The sequence below is a fragment of the Jaculus jaculus genome, chromosome 1 (genome assembly GCF_020740685.1).
Source record: "Jaculus jaculus isolate mJacJac1 chromosome 1, mJacJac1.mat.Y.cur, whole genome shotgun sequence".
Lineage (NCBI taxonomy): Eukaryota > Metazoa > Chordata > Mammalia > Rodentia > Dipodidae > Jaculus > Jaculus jaculus.
This window is the reverse complement of record NC_059102.1, coordinates 294004666-294028463: the sequence shown is the minus strand read 5'-3', so window position 1 is coordinate 294028463 and position 23798 is coordinate 294004666. Positions and strand designations below refer to the sequence as shown.

General features: G+C 43.1%; 1 protein-coding gene across 2 annotated transcripts in view; it reads left to right on the top strand.

The window, feature by feature from the left end:
* Window positions 1–23798, top strand: part of Rgl1 (ral guanine nucleotide dissociation stimulator like 1) — a 294134-nt gene that overhangs the window by 74863 nt on the left and 195473 nt on the right. The window lies entirely within an intron of this gene.

Here is a 23798-nt window from a genome sequence, read left to right as displayed (position 1 = left end):
TTGAGCAGGATCTGGAGCTCCTCAGAGCCCTTAAATAGACTTTGACCTTTTAAACCTCCAAGGGTTACTCTAGTCCAAAGTTTGCTTTCTGTCCCTTTGAAAGAATAGAAATGAATCTTGGTCCTGATTCAAATTTAAACCAGTCTCCTAGAAGCTTTGAAGGGCTAGTAAAACATAACACAACATGGTCTCTTTCTTTTTTTTTTTTTTTTTTTCCTCATTTCCTTGGCAACTTACTTCTGCTTTTTTGAATGGGTGTTGCTTTGGTCAGCAGCCCAGAAAACAGCTCTGGATGAGTTACCATCCAGAGAACTTTAGATCCCCTGAGAAGGAAAAGGTTAACTGATTTACAAGGGCATTGGCTGCATGGATTCTTGAATGCAGCCACCCCAGGGAGAGCAGAGGCAGCTCACGCACAGTCCCGCACAGGCAGGGCTTGGCTGAGTGAGGCTGCCTGTTTACATTAGCTTCCGGTCGGCTGAATGCAGTCTGAGGGAACCATATTAGCTTGATGTTCTAGACTCTTGCTCTTTACATTAAACCTTGCCTACCAGCTCTATTATTATTATTGCTACTTTTGGTTTTTCGAGGTAGGTCTCACTCTGGTCCAGGCTGACCTGAAATTAACTCTGTCGTCTCAGGGTGGTCTTTAACTCACAGCGATCCTCCTACCTCTTCCTCCCGAGTGCTAGGATTAAAGGCGTGCCCAGCTCTATTATTGATCTTCCTCTAAGTCACAATGGATCCTAAGCCCGTAGTGATGAGATAATACAGTAACTAAAATTCCTGATTTTTGCAAAATTTTTGTAGTCATAACCTTCTTTTCAACATGATGCATTTGTCTTTTAGCTAGTCTGAAAATATACTGTAAAATGTGGCCAGTAATGGATTTCTTGGAGTTGAATCTTTGGGTATCAGATTTATGATCTGAGTTCAGCATCTGATTTACATATATCCTGTGGTCATTGTAACTCAGATTTGCAAATCTGGGTACTACTGGGACTAAGGGGCTATTGTGTCTGACTTAGTTGCATATTAAAATGTAAGGCTAGAACTAAAGCCGAAAAAGCAGATGGATTTGGAAAAGGAGCTTGTCCTGTTTTGAGGTCATACGTGAAGCCAAGAAATTGCTGGCGCAGCTTTAACAGGGATTTCAGGGAAACTCGCTCATAAATATTTCCACTTCGCTCGTTTGCAGTCTGGCTGGAAATGCAGTTGGATCAACCTTTTCCAAAGAGCTTGGTATTTTGGCAGCTGTTTTCAGACAACTTAGAAAGTGAAACGCAAAGCAGGCCGCAGATACTTGAGAGCATCGCCCCGCCGCGGTCACCGAAGCTCCAGGATGAAGGGTGCGGGGAAGTGTTGAAGGTGCGCATGGCCACACCTGTGGAGGCTCCTGCACAGATGTGACATCATGGGGATGGCATCTGGTGGCTTCAGGAAGAGTATTAGCTCCACAGCAAACACACCAAAACTGTAGTTGTAAAACTGTACTTTCTCTAATTTTAGATTCATTGTTCTCTTCACCCGCGTCAGCAGAGCTGTCTGCATTCACTGTCTACAGCCAGAGGACACCTGTAACTCGCTGGTTGTTCTAGTTACTCCAGTGTCAATGTGTCACTGTAACAAACTGACTGCATTTGCACCTGTATCAGCACCGTCTCATTGCTGTGACCGAATACTTGGCTGGAAGCACCTGAGGGAAGGAAAGAGTTGACTGTGGCTTACGTGTTCTAGGGGAGGTTTCATCATGGTGGCGGAGGTTTGACAAGAGCAGGAAGCTGGCTCATATTGTCACACCAGCAAGGGGGAAGTAGAGAGAGATAGCCATGGGGCTGGGCTGTGATATTTCAAGAGCCACTCCTAGTCACACTTCCCCCAGCAAAGCTCCACTTTCTAGAAATTCCATAACTTTCCAAGCAACACCACCTCTGGGAATTAAGTATTTGAACACATGATCTATGGAGGGTATTTTTACATTCAAATCACCCTATCTTCTAAAGCTTTCTGGATGTGTCCTTTCCATGTTACCATTTCTGCTCAACATAAAAGAATGTAGGTTTAAAAGAATTTATGTGATTTGTACAAAGTGTATGAAGAAACTGTAGGATCCTGAGGATGATAGAATAATAAATGTCCATAAAGATGTTTAAAGTAGTGGGCATTACTGTGTTGAATCAGTATTTTTGTATAATGTATTTTTGACCAACAAGCATTATTTAATAGCTCAATACCTCAGTTTCATTTTATTAAGATGAATTTATCTTATAGATACATATTTTCAATATCTACTCATTTTTCAAGTTAACCAGTAATGTTATAAAATTAGTTATGAACATTAATTAATATTTGAAATCCTGCTTTATGGATTTTTATTATAACTTTAATAGTCAATCTAGTTTTAACTTTGGTTTAAAATTTTTTAACTTATTTATAGAAAAATTCTTATAAATAGATATAATTTTATTAATAGCTGGGCTCAGGATTTTCTTCAGTTTGACCCAGACACTTGAAAAATAATTAATAGGAGATTGAGATATGGTTGAAAACATAGTCTAGCTCTACTGAAGAAGAGTCATTTTTCTTGTCCTCTCTTAAACTGGGTCCAGCCACGATCTTCTGAAAGCATACTTGTCAAGGTCCTGAGACTCCCTTGTAGCCAAACTTGGCTAGAAATTCCCAATTCCCACTTCGTGGCCCATCAGCCTCATCTCTTCCTCTTCGTTGCTCTCCACTTACCTCTCAGATCTGTTCTTTCCTAACTTTCTTCCCACCTCAGTGGCACTTTTCTTTTTTGTTTATTTGTATTTATTTCTTTGAAAGTGACAGAGAGAAGGAGGGAGAGAGAGAGAGAGGGAGAGAATGGGCGCTCCAGGGCTTCCAGCCACTGCAAACAAACTCCAGATGCGTGTGCCCCCTTGTGCATCTGGCTAACGTGGGTCCTGGGGAATTGAGCCTCAAACTGGGGTCCTTAGGCTTCACAGGCAAGCGTTTAACCGCTAAGCCATCTCTCCAGCTCCTCAGTGGCACTTTTGTTTCTCTTATGGTCTATTTTCATTTCCCTGACTACCTCAGATCTTCCTCTAATCAGCATTTCCTAACCATAGTTTCTGTTTTAGAAATCAGAAAATCATTTCAGGGAGTTTTCTCAGATTTTCCAAGGAAAAGAATTAATATCATTGTAGATGCATAGGAAGGAAGTTAATTTATCACATACAATGGGTGCTTTAGAGAGCACTGTTGGGAAAGGTTACCAGGTTTAGTCCTTAGGCATCATGAATTTGATGCAGTTTCATGCTTAAAATTTCATCCATGTGTTGACAATCCCAAATTTATGTCTTCAGTTTAGCCCACTATCTGAACACAAGGTAGTCTTCTATCCAATATCTATACACCATCTTGTCTTAAATGCCTGACATTTCAAACTTAGGATGTTTAGAACCAAAACCGGATCTTTCTTTCTTTCTTTCTTTTTTTTTTTTTTTTTTTTTTGTGTGTGTAAATAGCAAATGTTTATTTCTCACACTTTTCTGGAGGAAACAATCAGGTTTTATGATCTTTCTTTCTTTCTTTTTTGTTTGTTTGTTTTTCAAGGTAGGGTCTCACTCTGGTCCAGGCTGACCTGGAACTCACTCTGTAGTCTCAGGGTGGCCTTGAACTCTTTGCAGTCCTCCTACCTCTGCCTCCTCAGTGCTGGGATTAAAGGCGTGCGCTACCATGCCTGGCACGATGTTTCTTTTTAAAGCTATTTCACAAATAGTTGTCATCAGGCCTCAAGAGTTAGTCATCCTGAGACTCACATTTTATACCTAGTTCTTGGGCAAATACTGTTGTATGTTATCTTCTAGATGGATCGGGAATGGGACCAGTTGTTGCTGCCTGTTTTTCAATCAGTGTGTTCTAAGCCAGGTCACTTCTCTAGGGCTCAAACAATTTTCCTAGCCTTCTATCCATGCTCCCTATTTTCACTGCTGGACTATGAAATTTATTCTAAACAGTATTAGTGGCTTTCTTATTGCTGGGACAAAATACCTTATCAGAAGCAGCTTAAAGAAAGGGGTTAGTTCAGCTTTCAGTTCCAGAAGGTAGAGTGCCTATTATTGCAGGGAAAGCCTGGCAAGAGCAGATAGCCAACATCACATCTTCACGTAAGCAGGGAGGAAGTAGTGAGAGCAAGTGGGGTCCACCCTCAATGACACACTTCATTCAGCAAGGCTCCACAATCTTTCCACACAGTGCCATCAACTGGGGATCAGGCATCCAAACACATTTATACCACCCCATAAACACAGAGGCCAGTGATCCTTGTGCTTTTACCCTCTCCTCAAAGTCCTGTAGCCATCCCCCTAGTTCATGCAGAGCAAACAATAGAGACCGCAGGGCAGGGTGGCGCACACCTTTAATCCCACCACTCTGGAGGCAGAGGTAGGAGGACTGCTGTGAGTTTGAGGCCACCCTGAGACTCCATAGTGAATTCCAGGTCAGCCTGGGCTAGAGCAAAACCCTATCTCGAAAAACCAAAACAAACAAACAAACAAAAAATGATAGAGACCTTACAATGACTTTCATGATCTAGTTTATCTCTTTTCCAGACTCTGCTGGTGTTTTTGCTGTTCCTGCCATATATCAAACTACTTCTTCCCAAGATATTTCTTCTGCCTGGAAGTGTCTTCTTCCTGCCTCCTAGTCTTCATGACTTATTTCTTCCTTTCTTCCAAGTCACTGCTTAGATGAGAGGTTAGCGAATGCTCTCTCTATCAACTTTGAAACAGTTTTAAAACTCTATCCTTTCATTGCCTTTTTTTCTCCATTTTGATAATAATTTTGTAGTATTTTATATGGTTATTTTTATTGTCCCCCCCCATTAATTTTGTTTTTTATTTATTTTTCATTTTTGACAATTTTTATACATTTATTGACCACATTCTCCTCCTATTACCTTTTCTTGACCCCACTCCCCTTCCATTGAACCCCTTCTTCATCCCAACTAGCTTCTCTTCTCCTTGATGTCTTTTTTTCCCATGCATTGGTGTAACTCACTGAGTTTAGTTTGGGTTCCCATCGTTTTACGTAACATTCGCCAGTGTGTCCCTGTGTGTCCAGCCCCTATGGTAGTGGATTTCAGTTGTCACGGATCTCTGGATTATATGTTCTCCACTGCTTAGGACTTTGTTCCTTGACCATCTCTGTAAGGAGTTTCTTCTCTTTTAGAAACAGGAAGTAAATTTGGCATCCCTATTAGCTGCCTGATGCAGCATGTAAACTGGGGTGTCCCGCTGGCTGTGTGGGTGTGTACTCCAGGAGGATCTTCAGCAGCAGTACAAAACAGAAATCATCTGAAATATGTGCACTCATGGCTTGGCTCGGTAAAAGTAAAGATAACTTTGATATAAAAAGTAAATTCTGGAGCTGGAGAGATGGCTTAGTGGTTAAGGTGCTTGCCTGTGAAGCCTAAGGTTCCAGGTTCAGTTCTCCAGGGCCCACAGAAGCCAGATGCACAAGGTGGTGAATGTTATCTGGAGTTCGTCTGCAGTGGCTACGGGCCCTAGTGTACCCGTTCTCTCTCTCTGTCTCTCTCCTCACCCTCTCTTTCTGTCTCTAATAAATTTTTAAAAAAAATTTTAAAGTAAATTCTGGGTTTCACTGCCAAGATCCTTGTGAAATGCTATGTAACGTAAACATTGTATAGTTAACACTTCATATGACATCCAACAGTGTTTCAAAAGATGCTCCCATCTTTTCTTCAGCTCTGTTGTCACTGAAGCTCAGAGGGACCACATGAGCACTTTCCTTACGAGTATTATTGCAGGGCTAGCTAGGGCAAACTCACCGTTTGGAGATGTGCTCACATTTTGGATGAATTTCTTAATGACGGGCTCAAATCATTTCAGACTTCTTTTTTGTTTGTTTGTTTGTGTTTTGTTGTTTTGAGGTTGGGTCTCACTCTAGTCCAGGCTGATCTGGAACTATGTACTCTCAGGCTGGCCTTGATTTCTGAGTGATCCTCCTACCTCTACTTGTGAGTACTGGGATTAAAGGTATATGCCACCACATCTGGCTTATACTTCTTTTTTGATGTATGTATTGAATGTTTTGAATTTTTCTGTGTGCATGTGGCATGTATGTATAATGTGTGCATGTGTGTGTACCTGTGTGTATGCAGGTATGTGTGCTTATGCACATGTATGTAGAGGCCCCAGGAAGACATTAGGCATTTTCCTCTTTAGCTCTTCCACCTTATTTCCTTGAGACAGGATTTCTTCTTGAACTTGGAGTTTGCTGTTTCTCAGTGAGATTGGATGACCAGTGAGCTCCAGGGATCCACCTGTCCACCCCTCTCAGTGCTGAGGTTACAGGTATATCAGGTATATGGCCATGTCTGGCTTTTTACTTGGGCTCTGGGAATTGAACTCAGGTGGTTCTTATGCTTGCACAGCAAGTGCTCCTGTCCACTGAGCCTGCTCCCCAGCCCTGTGTGCTTTTAAGGCCGTACACTTCATATGATTGGCTATAGGGACAAAGTGTGCAAGAATGAAAACGAGAAACAGCTATCCCATCCATGTTCTCATTTAGTTGAAGTGTAAATATGGCTAATCTTGTTCATAACAAATATGGGTGTCATTTCGTGCCATACTATGAGTTATGCTATAGGCAGTGGTACCAGTATTTTTGAGGGCAAGGCTGGTTAGTCATCTAACAGGTTCACTGCAGGAGCAGTAGCTCAGGATTTCATATGGTTTGCCCAGTGTGTTTCCCTTACGTGTATTGATGTAACTTGTCCTAAAAGATGATTTTTTTTGTTTTGTTTTTCGAGGTAGGGTCTTACTCTGGCTCAGGCTGACCTGGAATTCACTATGTAGTCTCAGAGTGGCCTTGAACTCACAGTGATCCTCCTACCTCTGCCTCCCGAGTGCTGGGATTAAAGGCGTGCGTCACCACGCCTGGCTCTAAAAGATGTTTTTAAGTTCACTTTCACCATCTAGTTTTATTGGTTCATACTGATTAAACAGTCTTGCAACTGTACTGTAGCTCCATCTACAATCTGATATTGGGACCAGTTCTAGAGTTTCTCCAGGATGTGGGCTTGGACTTTCATCTTTCATCATCTCTGTGCTTGTGTTAGTAAGTCCTCAAAGGAATGTGTCATATATACATATATCTGGATAAAACAATTTTTTTTATTTTTTTGTTTTTTGAGGTAGGGTCTCACTCTAGCCCAGGCTGACCTGGAATTCACTATGGAGTCTCAGGGTGGCCTCAAACTCACAGTGATCCTCCTACCTCTGCCTCCAAGTGCTGGGATTAAAAGCATGCATCGGGCTGGAGAGATGGCTTAGCGGTTAAGCGCTTGCCTGTGAAGCCTAAGGACCCCTGTTCGAGGCTCGGTTCCCCAGGTCCCACGTTAGCCAGATGCACAAGGGGGCGCATGCGTCTGGAGTTCGTTTGCAGTGGCTAGAGGCCCTGGCGTGCCCATTCTCTCTCTCTCCCTCTACTTGTCTTTCTCTCTATGTCTGTTGCTCTCAAATAAATAAATAAAAAATGAACAAAAAAAATTAAAAAAAAAAAAAAGCATGCACCGCCATGCCCGGCTTGCTTTTATGTTTTTGAAGAAACGTATTGCTATATAACCTAGGCTGTCCTAGGACTCAGTGTAATCTTCTATATCAGCCTTGCAAGTGCTACAAAGCCAATATGCCCAGCTTAGATAACCTGTTTTATTCAGAGTGGTGCAAGTAATGGGCTTCATGTGAAAGAGTCCTTGATTTTAATATGATCCTGTATCTACAGAGTCTGTTTCTCTCTGATCAAGTGTGTTAGGCGCAGCCTCATTCTCCCTGGCCAGAACCACTGGATCATGTTGGCAGGCTGCCTCTCATTTCTCTCCTTTGCTAAAGCTGGTCTGCCTTTGCCCTTTGGCCGTGGTTTGAATGTTTGCTCAGTTCTGAAAAAGTGTTTCCTACTCTGTCCATGGACTGTCTTGGTTCTTGTGTACCTGCCTTTACCCCAGATCCTTCCTCATTATTAAAAAAAATTTTTTTATTGACAATGTTGTATTCAGTTTTGCATTGCTGGTAGAAATCACTCAACCAAGAGCAGCTTATGGGAAAAAGAGGTTTATTTTGGCTTAAAGCCTCGAGGGGAAGGTCCACGATGGCAGGGGAAAATGATGGCATGAGCAGAGGGTGGACATCACTCCTCACCCCCGGCCCACATAAGTTGGACAACAGGAACAAGAGAGTGTGCTAAACATTGGCAAGGGGCCACTGGCTATAACACCCATAAGCACACCCCCGACAATACACCTTCTCCAGGAGGCATTAATTCCCAAATCTCCATCAGCTGGGAACCTAACGTTTGGAACACCTAAGTTTATGGGGGACACCTGAATCAAACCACCACAGGCAACTTCCATAATTATAGACAATAAACCATGATAATCCCCCCCACACTTTTCCTTTTCACAAATCCAACTTCCGTCATATCTCCTCCTCTCAATTAGTCTCTCTCTTATTTTGATGTCATCATTTTCCCCTCTCCTTTCTCATTCTTATCCTTTGCCCAGGACATACACATATGCCACAAATCCTAACTTGAAGTCCATGTTTCTGCCACTTGTTGACAGACTTCCTTGAAGCTTGTGGTCTGCCTTCCTTAGTTTCTCAGGAGGGTCCGCCTCACAATTCTCTGCTGCTGCACCCACCTACCAGAATGATGACTTTTCATCTTACTTGTCATTGCCATTGCCATCTGGACCATTATACACTGGATATGGTACTTTGCCAGGCAAAGTGAACTTTCTTTATCACATGGGAATGTACTAGTTTTCTCCTTGACTGTGATTAGACTAATGCTAAATTCTAACTCCTTTCTCTGCCCTTAACCCAAGCCTGCTTAGACATGAACAAAGTAATTAACCAGCCATGTAAGTCCCACGATACACTAAGCTATGCGCTAGCTGCGTCAATTATGACGATAGGTTTTAGGAAGAAGAGAATTGTAAGCTACAATGGTGACTATTCTTGAGTTAGTAGTGGTGGGCCCAGCCCCCAGGGAGGCCTTGTGGTAGGATTCCAACTTTGTAGTAGGATTCAAGATCCATGTGGATCTCCCACGAAGTCTTCCTGCACATCAGGAAGAGGCAGAAAACGGGTCTCAAGGATCTTAGGCAACAGACAGTGATAGAGACTTGGAGTCATCAATTGTTACCCCCAAGATTACACAATTAATAGAACAGATTCTAGGCTTTAGCTTTGCAGACCACAAATTGACCAGGGAGTGCTAACTTTTTTCATTTCTCCGAAGTCTTATAGTAATTAAATATTAGAACTGCCCTGGAACTGACCTTGGGATCACCTGTTATTAGTCTGAATCCTTGCATGGCTTGTGTGTAGGTATTTTAAGGCTGAACCGATGGTTAAGGGCTTAGAGCGTGAGTGAACACACACCATCAGGAGGGCGCTGTAGCACTTTTCCATAAGAATTAGGGTGGGGTAAGAAGGTGGATGATGGCTCCTCAGGGTGGGCTACCTTTCAGTCTTATGTTGAGGGAAGTGAGGGGGAAGTTGGCAGGTGGACAGAGGGTTCTAGTTCCTGGAGTAAGTCGCCCTCATGTTTGGGGTTATCCACATTTTTGTTTGTCTGGATGTTCTTCCACACATCTTTGTAATTATTTCTACCTTGCATCAAGAAAACCTTTGAATATGGACTGTTTTAAATTCTAAGAGCTGTGATCTGATGTTAAGCCATTGCAGTTGTGCACTGGATCTTTGGAAAACAAAGGCTGGCAATTGAGTGCTGTGGACTCTTGACATTCACTGTATGAATCGGAAGCTCATTGCTAAGGAATTCAGTATAATCTGACCCCCTTGGTGGAGCTGGTTGTGAGCTTGACTTTGCTAGTAAATAGGCTTCTTTACCATGTCTCCCTTGAAGTTGAGTGAGTCAGGTGGATGTACACACATTCGGGCACCTGTGTACCAAGCTTGTCTTCTGGCACACATTTCCCATTTCTACCCTTCCAGGGGTGGTTGTCTTTCACCACAAAATCTAGCAGGAATGGCTATGTGGGATTGGGATCCAGGCCAGGCATGTTTACCTTCAGGACTGGGTACATCTTCCCTCTGCTCATGACTGCCTCCTTAGTGAGCTCCTCAAAGCTTTGCCATGGATAGCTCTTTTCCTTGTTCTCCTCCTGGCTCACACACAGCTTCCACCCAGTGGGGTCACCTTTATCGCTTCATGACCTCAGCAGGTGCTGCACCAGAACTGAGGTCCTCCTGGCACTGGTGTATGAGAGCTCAGCTACCTCCAGCTCCCCAACTCACTCCTCGAGAGCCACCTTTACCTCTCTTAGTAGTCACTCAGGCCAAGACCTGTGGTGGCCTCTGAGTCCCAGTATGGACGTTAGCGTAGAGTGAGGGTGTGTGAGGCAAGAGCCAGCACCTAGGCAGCTACCACACTTGAGCTCCCTGCAGGTGTGGCTGTAAATAGGGTTCTCCCACTTTCCTCTTCCCATCTCTTGAGTTCCTGGGTTTCTCTCAGGACCTGAGAAGTGGTAGAAGTGGATGACTGGAAGGACAGGAGTGACTCTTTGTTTATCTGATTGCTTGTATGGGGTACAGCTCTCTCTTGCCCCTTGATACTCTTCTTTGATTTTATCCTGAGCTCCTGCTTCTTGAGGCTGACCTCAAAGTCAGCCCTCTTGGCCACATCTACTCAAAGCATCTCAAGCCTCACTTGGTCTTCGCAGAGTCTCCTCAGGTCCTGCGACACTCCATGTCATGCCGAGTGTAGCTTTTATTCTTGCTCTGAGCTCCACATTGGCACCTTTGGCTGCAGGCAGCCTTTTCGGTAGAAGTGGCCCCAAGCTCTGTGACACATAGATTCCAGGGATAACTGTCAGTTTCACCCATCAGCTGTCTCTGGTTGCAGCTCAGTGAACTGTTATCTACAACCAGTGATCCAGTGAACAGGAGCCTACAGTCACACTCAGACTCACTGCAGTTTCCTGAGAGTCTTCCAATGCTTCCACACCCCACTGCAAGTAATGGGTGTCTTGGATGTGTGTGAGGGTGACAGAAAGGCACTTCAGGGAGAAGTGAAGTATAACAGTGCACTCTTGCTGTGTATCCAACCCCCTTTATTGTCTCTATGGTGAATGGGAGCCTTTAAGGCTTCCCTGAGACAAGACATAGAAGGAACCTGAGGGATTGTGTTTTGTGTTTAGCTGAGCCTATGGTGCTCTGTGGATTCAGGAACATATTGAGCTGTGTTCTGAGGTGCTGTATCAGAGAGCCCTGTCTGTCCTTTCAAAGTCTATAGTGTTTTCAGGCCCCCAGGATTGGGAGATGGTGTGCAGAGAAGCAGACGACATTCACAGTGGACACCCCTGAAAACCCCTTAAGACAGCAGGCAGGTCTATCACAAGCCCCTTTATCTCCCCACGCGCTCCATGGCTAGTTAAAGAAAGTGCTGTGTGGTCCTGAGCAAATCTCTCAGTTTTCCAGCTTATACAGTTCGAGTGGCAGTTCGGGTCTATTTGTCAGAACTCTCCTGAGGATTACAGTACCCTAAATCTTATAATTAAGATGATCATAAAATATATTCCAAATCTGAAGAGCCACGGAAATGAGAAAAGTCCTCACTGGGAGACCCAGTGAGAGACTATGCCTGAAGTGTCGGCCGTTCCTCAGGCGCTAGTAATTTCCTGGCAGTAACTAGCCTAGGAGGGGCCTTGACAGATATTGCACAGAGCTCATTTACGAAGGGCTGATTGACGCGTGCTTATTATTTTATCTCTGTAAAGCTGCAGCGCGAGGCCTTAGACAGTGGGAGGAGGCCGTGAGGTAGTCACTTGACCCTGCCATTGCCAACTCTACTGGGAGGGAGACGTCAGTGGCCAGAGGACAGCCTTGGGTTGTAGGCAGTTCCTTTTTAGTTCAGCTGCAATAACTCCTCCTGGTGATTTACTACCGTGACTTTGGAATGCTCTCTGTGTGCTTGAGTGAACGAGAGAGTGTGTGAGTGCGTGCGTGTGCACGTGCACTTGTGTGCTTGCATTTATTTGAAAATTCCTATTCACTCCCATTGAGATTCTCTTTGCCTTACATTCTTTTAGGTCTCAGCGATTAAAGGCGTTTGCTTGCAAAACCTGACAGCTTGGGTTCAATTCCCCAGCACCCACATAAAGCCAGATGCACCAAGTGGCTCATGGGTCTGGAGTTCGTTTGCAGTGACAGGCGGCTGTGGCATGACCGTTCTCTGTTTTTGTCCTTTTCTCCCTCACTCTCTCAAACAAATGTAATGTTTTTTTTTTTAATCTAGAAGTTAGCACCTCATGTTATTCAAATAATTTTTTAATTATTTTATTTTACAGAGAGAGAATGAGAATGGGCATGTCAGATCCTTTCTGCCACCTTGAATGAACTCCAGGCATGTGCGCCCCCTTGTGTGCATGTGCGACATTGCATGCTTGCATCTAGCTATGTGGGACCTGGAGATTTGAACATGCCTTCTTAGGCTTTGCAGGCAAGCACCTTAACTGCTAAGCTATCTCTCCAGCTCTTAAATAACCTTTAGTTTAATGTGTACATGTGTATGGTATATGTGTGTTTTTATATGTGTGAGTGCACCTGTGTGTGTGTGTGTGTGTGTGTGTGTGTGTGTGTGTGTGTGTAGGCCAGAGGTTTGATGTGAGATGTCTTCCTCAATGGCTGTCCATCTTATTTATTGACACAAGATCTGTCACTTGAACCCAGAGCTCACCAGTTAGCCTAGCTAGCCAGCTTCCCTCAGGGATCCCCTGTCTCCATTTCCAAAATGGTGGGATACTATACACACTCAGCATTTATGTGAGTAGTGGGGTCTGAACTCAGGTCCCCACACTTGTAGGGGAAGTGCTTTACTGAATGAGTCATGTGCCCAGGCCACTCAAATGACCTTTGACTGAAGCCTTATCTAAGACAACCTTATCTAGGTGAAGCCTCTTCTAGACAAGAGGTAAATTACTTACTAGACTGTGATTTCCATATGCTATAGATGAGATGTTTGTCTCCTCCCAGAATTGATATGTTGAAACCTGATCCCTAAAGTAGAAGCATTTGGAGGGAGGATTAGGAATGGTTCAGTCCTGACCACGGAGCCCTCATGAAGGAGACTCATTCCTTCCCCCATGTGACGACCTAGGCAGAAGGCAGTCTACAAACCAGAAAATGGCATCTGCTAGACCACAAATATGCTTTGACCTTGGTCTTTCCAGCCTCAGAACTGTGAAAAATAAGTTTTTGTTGTGTGCGTCATTAGTTTATGATATTTTCCTATAGCAGTATGAGAGAAAGGCACCACAAATGAAGAAATTTTTCATATTTTATTTACCAGTGAATCCCCAGGCCCTAGAATTGACCCTGGTATGTATTCAGAATGCTCAATAACTAATCTGTTTCATGAATAATTCAGTAAAAAGGGATACAACCTAACAGTGAGAGGGATTTTCTTAGTCTTGGCTTGTCTTTTTGGGACTCCTATGTGGTGTTAGAAGCACTACAATCTTAAGTGCCAAGGAATATGGAGTTTGTTTCCACCACAGTGATTATCTGCAAAATCATCATCCAGAAGTTTTCTCCCTTTCCAGAAATATTTCTTAAATGAATGCACACCATGGGTGAGGAATTATTTCTCCTTGGGGGCAGAAATTTACTTTTATGTTTCATTTATTATTTCATATGGATGTCCCATGTACTGTTGACCCAACTATTGTTTCTCTCTCTTCAGTTTTTGCTCTGAGTCACACTCGAACCTGTGCCAGACAATAATGTAATTCACATTTCAGATGGCCATGTGCAGTGTTTGCAAGATAGTCTAACGTGCTTTGTGTAAACTTGCTCAGAAGTAACTTATAAAAGATGAGGCATAGCACATACCCCGTCTCTGCTGGCCTTGTCGGGGGAAACAGCGCTGCCGCAGCTCACAGGACTAAGACTCAAGCTCCAGGATTAAGGGAAGATGATGGTTTTGACGAGACATTCGTGAACATGTTACATTTTAGAGTTAAGAATGACCTTAGCTTAATTCTGTAACTCAAGCCCTCTGACTTGGAGCGCAGAGCAAGGAAGAGTAAGAACTGGAATTAGGAATGAAGCCTCTCTGTGTCACAGTCCATTTTCTCCACATAGTAGGGCCACAGCAGGCCCAAGGGAGATTTTCTGGTGTGTACGAGGTGTGTGCATGCATTTATGAGAGGCGCGTATTTATGATGTCTGTGTATATGTGTGGGTGTGTGCGCACATGTACCATGGCATACACGTGGAGGTCAGAGGACCACCACAGATGCCAGTCCTCGCCTGCTGTTCTCTGCTGTGGACACACACAGGTTAGCTGCCTGAGAGACTCCAGTGCGCTCACTGAGCCGCTTATGTCTATCTATCTCCCTTGTTTATTTGTGGGGGAGGAAGATAGAGTGGGGGGGAGGGGAGGAAGAGGATGAGCCAGGACCTCTTGACTCTGCAAACAAACTTCAGACTCATGTGTTACATTGTGTATCTGGCTTTATGTGAATACTGGGGAACTGAATGCAGGCTGGTAGGCTTTGCATGCAAGTACTTTTAAATGAGAAACCATCTCTCTAGCCCCTCTTTTAGAGTTTTTTCCTTATTTTTTATATTTCATTGTTTATGAGAGAGAGAGAGAGGGAGAGAGAAAGAGGGAGAGAGAGAGTGAGAGAATGGGCATACCAGAGCCTCCAGACACTGCAAATGAACTCCAAATGTGTGCGCCTCTTGTGCACCTGGCTTATGTGGATTCTGGGGAATTGAACGTAGGGCCTTTGGCTTTGTAGGCAAGTACCTTAACCACTAAGCAATCTCTCCAGCCTCTTTTTATTTTTAAATTTTTTTCTCTTTTTAAAAAATTTTTTGTTCATTTTTATTTATTTATTTGAGAGTGACAGAGAGAGAAAGAGGCAGATAGAGAGAGAGAGAATAGGCACGCCAGGGCTTCCAGCCACTGCAAAAGAACTCCAGATGCGTGTGCCCCCTTGTGCATCTGGATAACGTGGGTCCTGGGGAATCGAGCCTTGAACCAGGGTCCTTAGTCTTCACAGACAAGCGCTTAACCGCTAAGCCATCTCTCCAGCCATCCAGCCTCTTTTTAGAGTTTTAATGACTATGTATCAAATGATTAAAGCTGGAACAAAAAGTACAGATGTTACTCACTTTCATATTTGCACTGTATCGGCCCCTAGGGCACCTGAATGAGCTTTGTGGACCATTATCAGTGAGTCTCGAAAAGCAAAACCCACTGCCGAAAGAAAACTGGAGTTGGAGATAGTGTTATGGAGACAGAAAGGCATCAAGGAAGCTTTGGTTCTGATTTTGATTTTGTTGTTGGAACAAAGCTAAAATTTACTGAGTCATTGCCATTCTATATACATTTTTCTTATTTAATCCCAATTACCATCTCTGCTAGGTGAGTATGATCCTAATTTTGAGAGTGAGGAAAATAAAACTTAGGAATGTTAAGAAACTTGCTTAAATTAAACGGAAGTGGCTAATAAGAGACAGAGTTGTATTTGAACCCAGTCTGTATGATGCTACTCCAAAGTTACTGTCTAACTTCTCCCTGTGAACTTCGCTGTGAGAGGGGATGATCTCTGAGAGTCCTTACCCATCCTCAAATATGAAGATTCTGTATTTGATCCTTTTTTTTTTTTTCATTTTGTTTTGTTTTTGGAGGTAGGGTCTCACTTTAGCTCAGGCTGACCTGGAATTCACTATGTAGTCTCAGGGTGGCCTTGAACTCATGATGATCCTCCTACCTCTGCCTCCTGAGTGCTGGGATTAAAGGGGTGTTCCACCATGCCCTGCTTCTGGTTCTTTCTAACTGGTGTTTAACTTGCATTATTTAGATCTGATCTGCCCCTCTCCTTTCCCACTACTGCAGCTTGTTTGTTGGGACAAACACTCAATCAGAAGCAGCTTATGGGAGGAAAGGGTTTATCCCAGGCTTACTGATTCCAGGGAAAGCTTCACGGTAGAGGAAGCTGGCACATTTCATCATACATCCATAGCAGAAAGACAAAACCAATGTCAGCAAGTGGAAGCTGAGTGAACACCCACCTTAGGGCTGGACTCATGGTCTGTCCTGAGTGACACACCCCCTCCAGTCAGTCTCTGCCTGCTGGAGACTTAAGGAGGAAGCTTACTCTTTATTTTAATTTTTATTTATTTGCAAGGTAGGGGGTAGAGATAGTATATGAGCATGCCAGGGCCTCCTGCCACTGCAAATAAACTCCAAATGCATGTGCTACTTTGTGCACCTGGCTCTACAAGAGTACCATGAGTACTAGGTAATTGAACCCAGGTTGTCAGGCTTTGCAAGCAAGCAATTTAACCACTGAGCCATCTCTTCAGCCCAGTTGCTTTAATCTTAATAAAAAACAAAATTACCTGAGGCTATGGGAAACATTACGGGCAAACCACCACAGCCATCCTCCAGAGTGTAAACTAATTTCTATGTATCTGTCTCCTGGGATGGTGTGTTCAGTTGATCATTGGTGTGAACAAGCATCATCTTCTTTAGTGTTCAAAACTTGTTTTGTAGGGCATTCCGTGCTATCCCTCACTGAATAATTAGGTGACAGATGCTGTTGACGCTTTTGTGCATTTCGCCAGTTAGCCAACTCAGTGACAGCGCCTAGTCTAAGTTGTTGTCTCCAGAGGGTCTGAATTTCCAGAGAATCTGTCACTCACTCACTCAGTCTTTCTTTACTGGTTTCTGTCTCTTGCCATCTTCTTCTCCCTCCTTCCCGTTCCCCTGCCCTCCGCATTCCCTCTTTTTCTTTACATAGGTAGAGAGAGAAAGAGCGTAGAGGTCTGGAGAAGGGCCATAAGGAATTGCCTCATGTGGCTGTGGAGGATGAGAAGTCCCAGGGTCTTCGGGCAGCCAGGGAGACAGGACAGTGGTCAGTGCAAGTTCCATTATGAGGACGAGTCTGAAGACAGAAGCAGATATATATTCCAGCATATGGGCAGGCAAAGAAAGAGATTTCCTAGTCCATCTTTCTGTTCTGTTCAGACCTTCTGTGGTTTGGCAGAAGCCTACCCTCCTTGGGGAGGGTCAAGGGCTGTGTGCTCAGTCTACCAACTCAAATACCCTGGTATCTAGACACGCTGTGGTAGACACATCTGTAAATCATGTCAGACCAGCTATCTGCACACTCTTTGACCCAATCACATTGACACATCAAATTAACTGTCATAATATATTAAACGTTTCCCATGTTCCAAAGGGTCACAATGACTCAACAGACCAAAGGGAGGGGAAGGAGGAGGTTTGTCATAATCCCCCATTGTGGGCTAAGGTCAGGTAACCGTTATGACAAACAGGCTCTAAGATTTCTGCTCACTCAAGAATAATTCAGGGCCATTTTGTGCTTATGTGGAAGTGCTGGGCAAGTTCTCAGCACCAGTTTCTCTGGTTGAAAGCGGCTCTTCATTTTCAGTATGCAGCCCCTGTCATTGCTATAGAGGTTGTCTGCATCTCAGGCAGCTTGAGGAAGGAGAAAAGATATCCCAGAGAAGTGACACGGGGAGGATTTTATGAGCAAGGCTGTGGATGGTTCGTGCAATTTCCGTCACATTCCTTTGCACAGAACCCAGTCACAAGGCTGCCCCTAACTACCACAGTCCCTTATTGGGCAAGCCCACTTCCCAGAACTGACTACACAGTGGAGGGAGGAAACAGATTTTTAGAGGTTAGCTAAGCCTTCATTTACACCCTGGATGACGAATCAGAAGATCTGAAGCTTTTCAGTTTGCTGGAATGAGGACTTTAACTTGAGATTCAGGATAATTTGTCCCCTATATGTGTGTGTGAAGGCAGATCATTCCTCGCCTGGATGGAGCAAAAGTCCTGGGTAAATGGAACAAACCCCTCATGGGCGTGTCAGAGTAGCAGAGTTGGACTCCAAGTCTAGGGACTCTGGCCTTTTGGGAGCTGTAGGCTTTGCTTTCTGGGGGGCAGCTCACTCTACATAACCGGAGAATGGGTGTCCCTGGAGTGCATGGAGATTTTCCCAGGGGTGAAGGGCTACAGATGGAGAGTTTTAAGAGAATCAAGTATTTTAATTTTTTGTTTTTTTGAGGTAGGATCTCACTCTAGTTCAGGCTGACCTGGAATTCACTATGTAGCCTCAGGGTAGCCTCGAACTCATGGTGATCCTCCTGACTCTGCTTCCCGAGTGCTAGAATTAAAGGCATGCGCCACCAATCCTGACTCCATTTTAATTTTTGTATGAACTCTTTTCCTAAAACTGCACTGGAGAAGCTTTGCTAAGCAGTTCTTTTTCTCATCTTCCCTTTCACAGTTGCCCTCCCAAGCCTCAAAGAGAGGTGTACCACTTACTTAGCTCAAATCTTATATAATTAATTATTCCATTTTACTATTCAAGACATTAAACATAGGGCTTCCACCTAGTTCTTTAGCAGGTATATTTTTAATAAAAATATTGTTTAATAAATTATATGAAAATCTGCCTGTATTTAAGTTATTTATATAAATTAAGAACTAATGATAACAATTACTCCGTTAAGTGATATTTGACTTTTAGCCTGAGTCACAAAACTTGAAAAGATCTGGAGGGAGGGAGGGAAAGAGAGAGGAAGAGGCAGAGAGAAAGAGAGAATGGGTGCACCCGGTCTCCAGCCACTGCAGACGAACTCCAGACGCATGTGCCCCCTTGTGCATTTAGCTTACCTGGGTCCTGGGGAATTGAACTGGTGTCTTTAGGCTTCGCAGGCAAACACCTTAACCCGCTAAGCCATCTTCTCAGCCCGAAATACCATTTTTATCCCAGTTCTTGATACTAAATCCAGTACTAGTCTAATCTTTATGAAGCAGTACTGTGATGTTTATGGGAAAAAGAAGAGAGGTTAGGTCCATGGTTATTAATTTGTGCTGTACATATGTTTAGCATATTTCTCTTTTACAAAGATTGCTCTGTGAGTCAGTATGGATGCTGCAGAACATTTCCACATCTAGTGCAGCATCGCACAGATTGTCTAATGTGTCTGAAGAACTCATTCCACATTCTAAGCAACCAGGATTGGAAAAAATACTTTGTAATGGAACCTGGGTATAAACTGGAAATCATATCACAATCATTGTGGTGGTTCTGTTTAAAGAATGTAGGGCATAGACAGTCTGGAAGAAGACTCTTGATCTCTAACAAAAATGAAGGGATATTTAATGTAAAATGTCTTTTCTTGATCATTATGAATCCTGAGGCTTTGAGGAGTGTTTATTTTTGAAAAAGACATCCAAGATCACAGAGTCTTACATTTAGTACTCTACTATGAAAACCATCTCTACATTTTAAAAGGGCTGAAACATCCAAAAAGAAAAGAAGTTATTTGGCAGGGCACAAGGAGGATTGGCCAGGAATCACAATGAGATATTAGGAAAGTTCAGACTGATGGTCTGAAAGATTTCTTGGGAGCACAGCAGTTGAGAGGTTGAGTACTCTAGATGAGGTGTTGGGAAAACCACTTAGGTCTCAAAAGCAGTTCCCGTGGAATTCAGATACAAATGAGTCTTACTGTGCTTGACAGGTTTAGTACATTTGATGAATAAATTAATAACTCCCCAATTAATATTAGGTGATTTATATCATTAATTTGTTGGTTAACGATTTTTTGTTTGTTTTTGGATTGTTCAATGTTATATAGAGTTGTTTTATAAATCATGGCTACTTAAAATTCTAGTTTTATTTTCTAAGCAGAAATACCTAAACAAACTTATTTCAAGCCATGAGGGAGACTAGGGTCCCCCTTAACCTCTCTCTCTCAAATCCTTTACAGATATCAGACTAAGGACTGTGGCTTTGAGAACTGACACATGATATGAACCCAGTGATTATCCTGTCCCTCTTCTTCCATGTGGCTTTTAGTCTGTGATACAAAAGTGAGGACAAAACAGAGCTTGTGTTTTGCTGAGTTATAAAGACAGATATTAGCATTCAGGTGAACTAAGACGGCCAGAACTTGTGAGGCAGAGACCCGGTGGGAGAGTGTTCTGCTGAGAAAGAGCACCAGGAATCTGCACCTGGGTCCCCTTGAATCTTGGCCAGTAGAAATGGACACATGAGAAAAGTGAAACTCTTGGTAAAGAAAATTATTAGAACCATCCCCAGCGGCCAAATAGGGCCAGAAATAATTTGAGTTTTTACCGGTGAGAGTGGAGAGGCCTTATTCCACACATGGAGCATTCATTAGAAACCTTTGAAGACTCACCTGTTAGTGGTAAGGGCTGAACTAGCCCTAGAGTAGACAGTCATTTAGTCACGTACTGAAAATCTTTAAAATAAGCATCAAAAGATCTAAACTAATCCACAGAAGACTTGTTTACCTGTCAGGACAGTGGGCAACATTTAAAGAAGGAATTAAACAGAACCAGTACTTAATAGCAGATTCACAAGGGTTAGCTAGCGTCTGATTATAAAAATTTTTTTCCAGATATCCAAAAAAGTATGAAGATGCGATGCATAGCCAGGAGAGACATCAGTCCAAAGTTAAAGCTCCCAAATGACAAAGTAATAGAATTAGCAAAGGCGTGAAACCCCGAGTATCAAAATATACTGGATGTGATGAAATGGCACAAGGAAAATACACATGTAATGAGGAGGGAAAGGAAACTAGAGAGTGAGACTGAAGAACAGCTCTTTGAAGTGAAAACTTCACGTGATAAGGGGTTAGCTACCCAACAGATGTGACTATTGCATGACTTACATTACAAGAAATGTTAAAGGAAGCTGGGTGTGGTGTTGCTGCCTGGATCCTAGCACTCAAGAGGCGGAGGTAAGAGGGGCTGGAGGTTAGGGTGAGCTTCTGCTACATGAGAGGCTGCTTCAGAGAAACCAAAAATGTTCAAGAAAGTTTGTGTGTATAAGTGTGTGAGTGTGTATGTGTTTGAGTGAGTAAGTGTGTGTGTGTGTGTTTATGTGTGTGAGTCCTTACATGTGTGGGTGCATCTGTGTTCATGAGTATAACATGTGTATCTTTTAAATTTATTTATTTGTAAGCAGAGAGAGAAAAGGAGGGATGGAGGGAGGGAGAGCGAGAGAGAGAGAGAATAGGCACACCAGAGCCTCTCTGGTGATAGTAAACAAACTCCAGATGCGTGTGCCACTTTGTGCATCTGGCTTTACATGGGTGCTTTGGGATGGAACATGGGTCCTTAGGCTTTGTAGGGAAGCTGCTTAACTGCTGCACCATCTCTCCAGCCCCTGTATATGCTTTCATACTACAAGAATTCAAAGTAGAGCTAAGTCATGGAAAACTACCTGGTAAGTTTTAATATATTTTGAGATGAAATAACATGCTTCTAAATAATGCATGGTTCACAGAAGAAATCACAGGGAAGTTAAAGTATGTTAAGCTCAATGAAAAGAAAGTACACATAGTATTTGTGGAATTCAGCTTGAAGGGTTATATCAAAACATAAGAGAACTCTACAAGCAACAGGCTAAGCTTTCACATTAGGCTAGGAAGTGTAAGAATAAATAAACTCCATGTAGTAGGAATTAAGTAATAAAGGGTAAGAATCAAAGAGACAAAAAATATATCAATGTAATAAAAAGTTGGTATATTAAAAACTTCAGTGTAATACCTGAATGCTTTTGCTCTTAAGAAGCTTAATAACAGCTGATTTATGTTGGAGCATAAATGCCTAGAGTAGTCAAAACAATTTGAAAACAGAAGGGTAAAGAAGAGTTATACTTATTAACTTCAACACTTATTTTACTGCTATAGCAATCAAGTCTGTGTTATTGGCATAACTTTAGACAGACAAATCAACGAAACACAATAATGTTAGAAGCATAGCAACATCCATATGGAAATTGATTTCTAATGAAGAAACTCTAAGGCATTTCAATATGGAAAGTATTACCTTTTCAATAAGAAATCTGGAACAACTTATTATCTACATAGAAAAAATGAACTCTATCCCTTTATCATACATGAGTTATATTAAAATGAATCATAGTCCCAAATGTAAATGCTAGAAGCATAAAATTTCTGAAAGAAACTTTTTAAAAAGAGAAGCTTCTTTTAAAAAATATTTTTGGGGCTGAAGCAATGGCTCAGTGGTTAAAGGTGCTTGCTTGTAAAGCCTGATGGCCTGGGTTTGATTGCCCAGTACCCACATAAAGCCACATGCACAAAGTGGCACATGCATCTGGACTTTGTTCGCAGTGGCAGGAGGCCCTGGCGCATCCATCCGTCCTCTCTCAAATAAATAAAAGATTAAAAGATATTTTTATGAGAGAGAGAAAGAGTGCAAGAGAAAGAGTATGGGCACCCCAGGGCCTCTTGCTGCCGTAGACAAACTGCAGATGCGTGTACTGTGCCTGGCCTTATGTGGGTACTGGGGAATCTAATCTAGCACCTAGGCTTTGCAAGCAAGTGCCTTTAATCACTGAGTCATCTCTCCAGCCCATCCAAAAGAAACTTTATAACCATTCAATAGACAAAGGTTTCATAGCAAGGACATAACAAGAATGATCGTAAAAGAAAGTTTGGGAGCTAGGGAGAAAGCTTAGTCAGTAAGTGCTTGCCTTTGGAGCATGAGGATCGGAGATCTTAGAATCCATGTAAAAATGCCAGAGCAGCGGAGGGATCTTGCAGTCCCAGTGCTGGGGAGGCAGAAACGAGAGGATTTCTGGGGCTCACTGACTAGCCAGTCTGGCGTAGTTGATAAAATCCAGGCTAATGAGAGTCCCTGTTTAAAAAGAATAATGTGAGGCTGGAGAGATGGCGTAGTGGTTAAACATGCTTGCCTACAAAGCCAAAGAACCCATGTTTGATTCCCCAGTACCCATGTAAAGCTGGATGCACAAGGTGGTGCATGCATCTGGAGTTCATTTGCAGTGACTAGAGGCCTTGGCATATCCCTTCTCTCCCTCTGCCTTTCTCTGTCACTCAAATAAATAAATAAAATATATTTTTAAAAAAATGTGGGGCTGGAGAGATGGCTCAGCGGTTAAGCGCTTGCCTGTCAAGCCTAAGGACCCCGGTTCGAGGCTCGGTTCCCCAGGTCCCACGTTAGCCAGATGCACCAGGGGGCGCACGCGTCTGGAGTTCATTTGCAGAGGCTGGAAGCCCTGGCGCACCCATTCTCTCTCTCTCCCTCTATCTGTCTTTCTCTCTGTGTCTGTCGCTCTCAAATAAATAAATAAAAATTAAAAAAAAAATGTGGATGATGTTCTAGCTGGGTGTCATGGTGCACACCTTTAATCCCAGCACTAGAGAGGCAGAGGTAGGTGGATCACCATGAGTTCGAGACCACCCTGAGACTACATAGTGAACTCCAGGTCAGCCTGGGCTAGAGTGAGACCCTACCTTGAAAAAACCAAAAAAAAAAAAAAAAAAAAAAAAAGTGGATGATGTTCCTGAAGAACAGTACTTGAGGTGTCCTCTGGCTTCCAAAGCCATGTGTATGGGTGCTTGCAAACACACACACACACACACACACACACACACACACACACACACACAGAGAGAGAGAGAGAGAGAGAGAGAGAGAGAGAGAAGAGAGAAAAGTTTGCAATTGGGATACACAAAAATTTAAATCTCTGTTTCTCATAAAATATCAGTAAAGGGCTGGAGAGATGGCTTAGGAAGTAGTTTGGGCAGTTTTTTTTATAAAGCATGTGCCCTTATCATATGAACCAACAATTCCATCTTGGACGTTTGAGAGAAACAAAAACATGCGTCTGGCTTATGTGGGATCTGGAGAGTTGAACA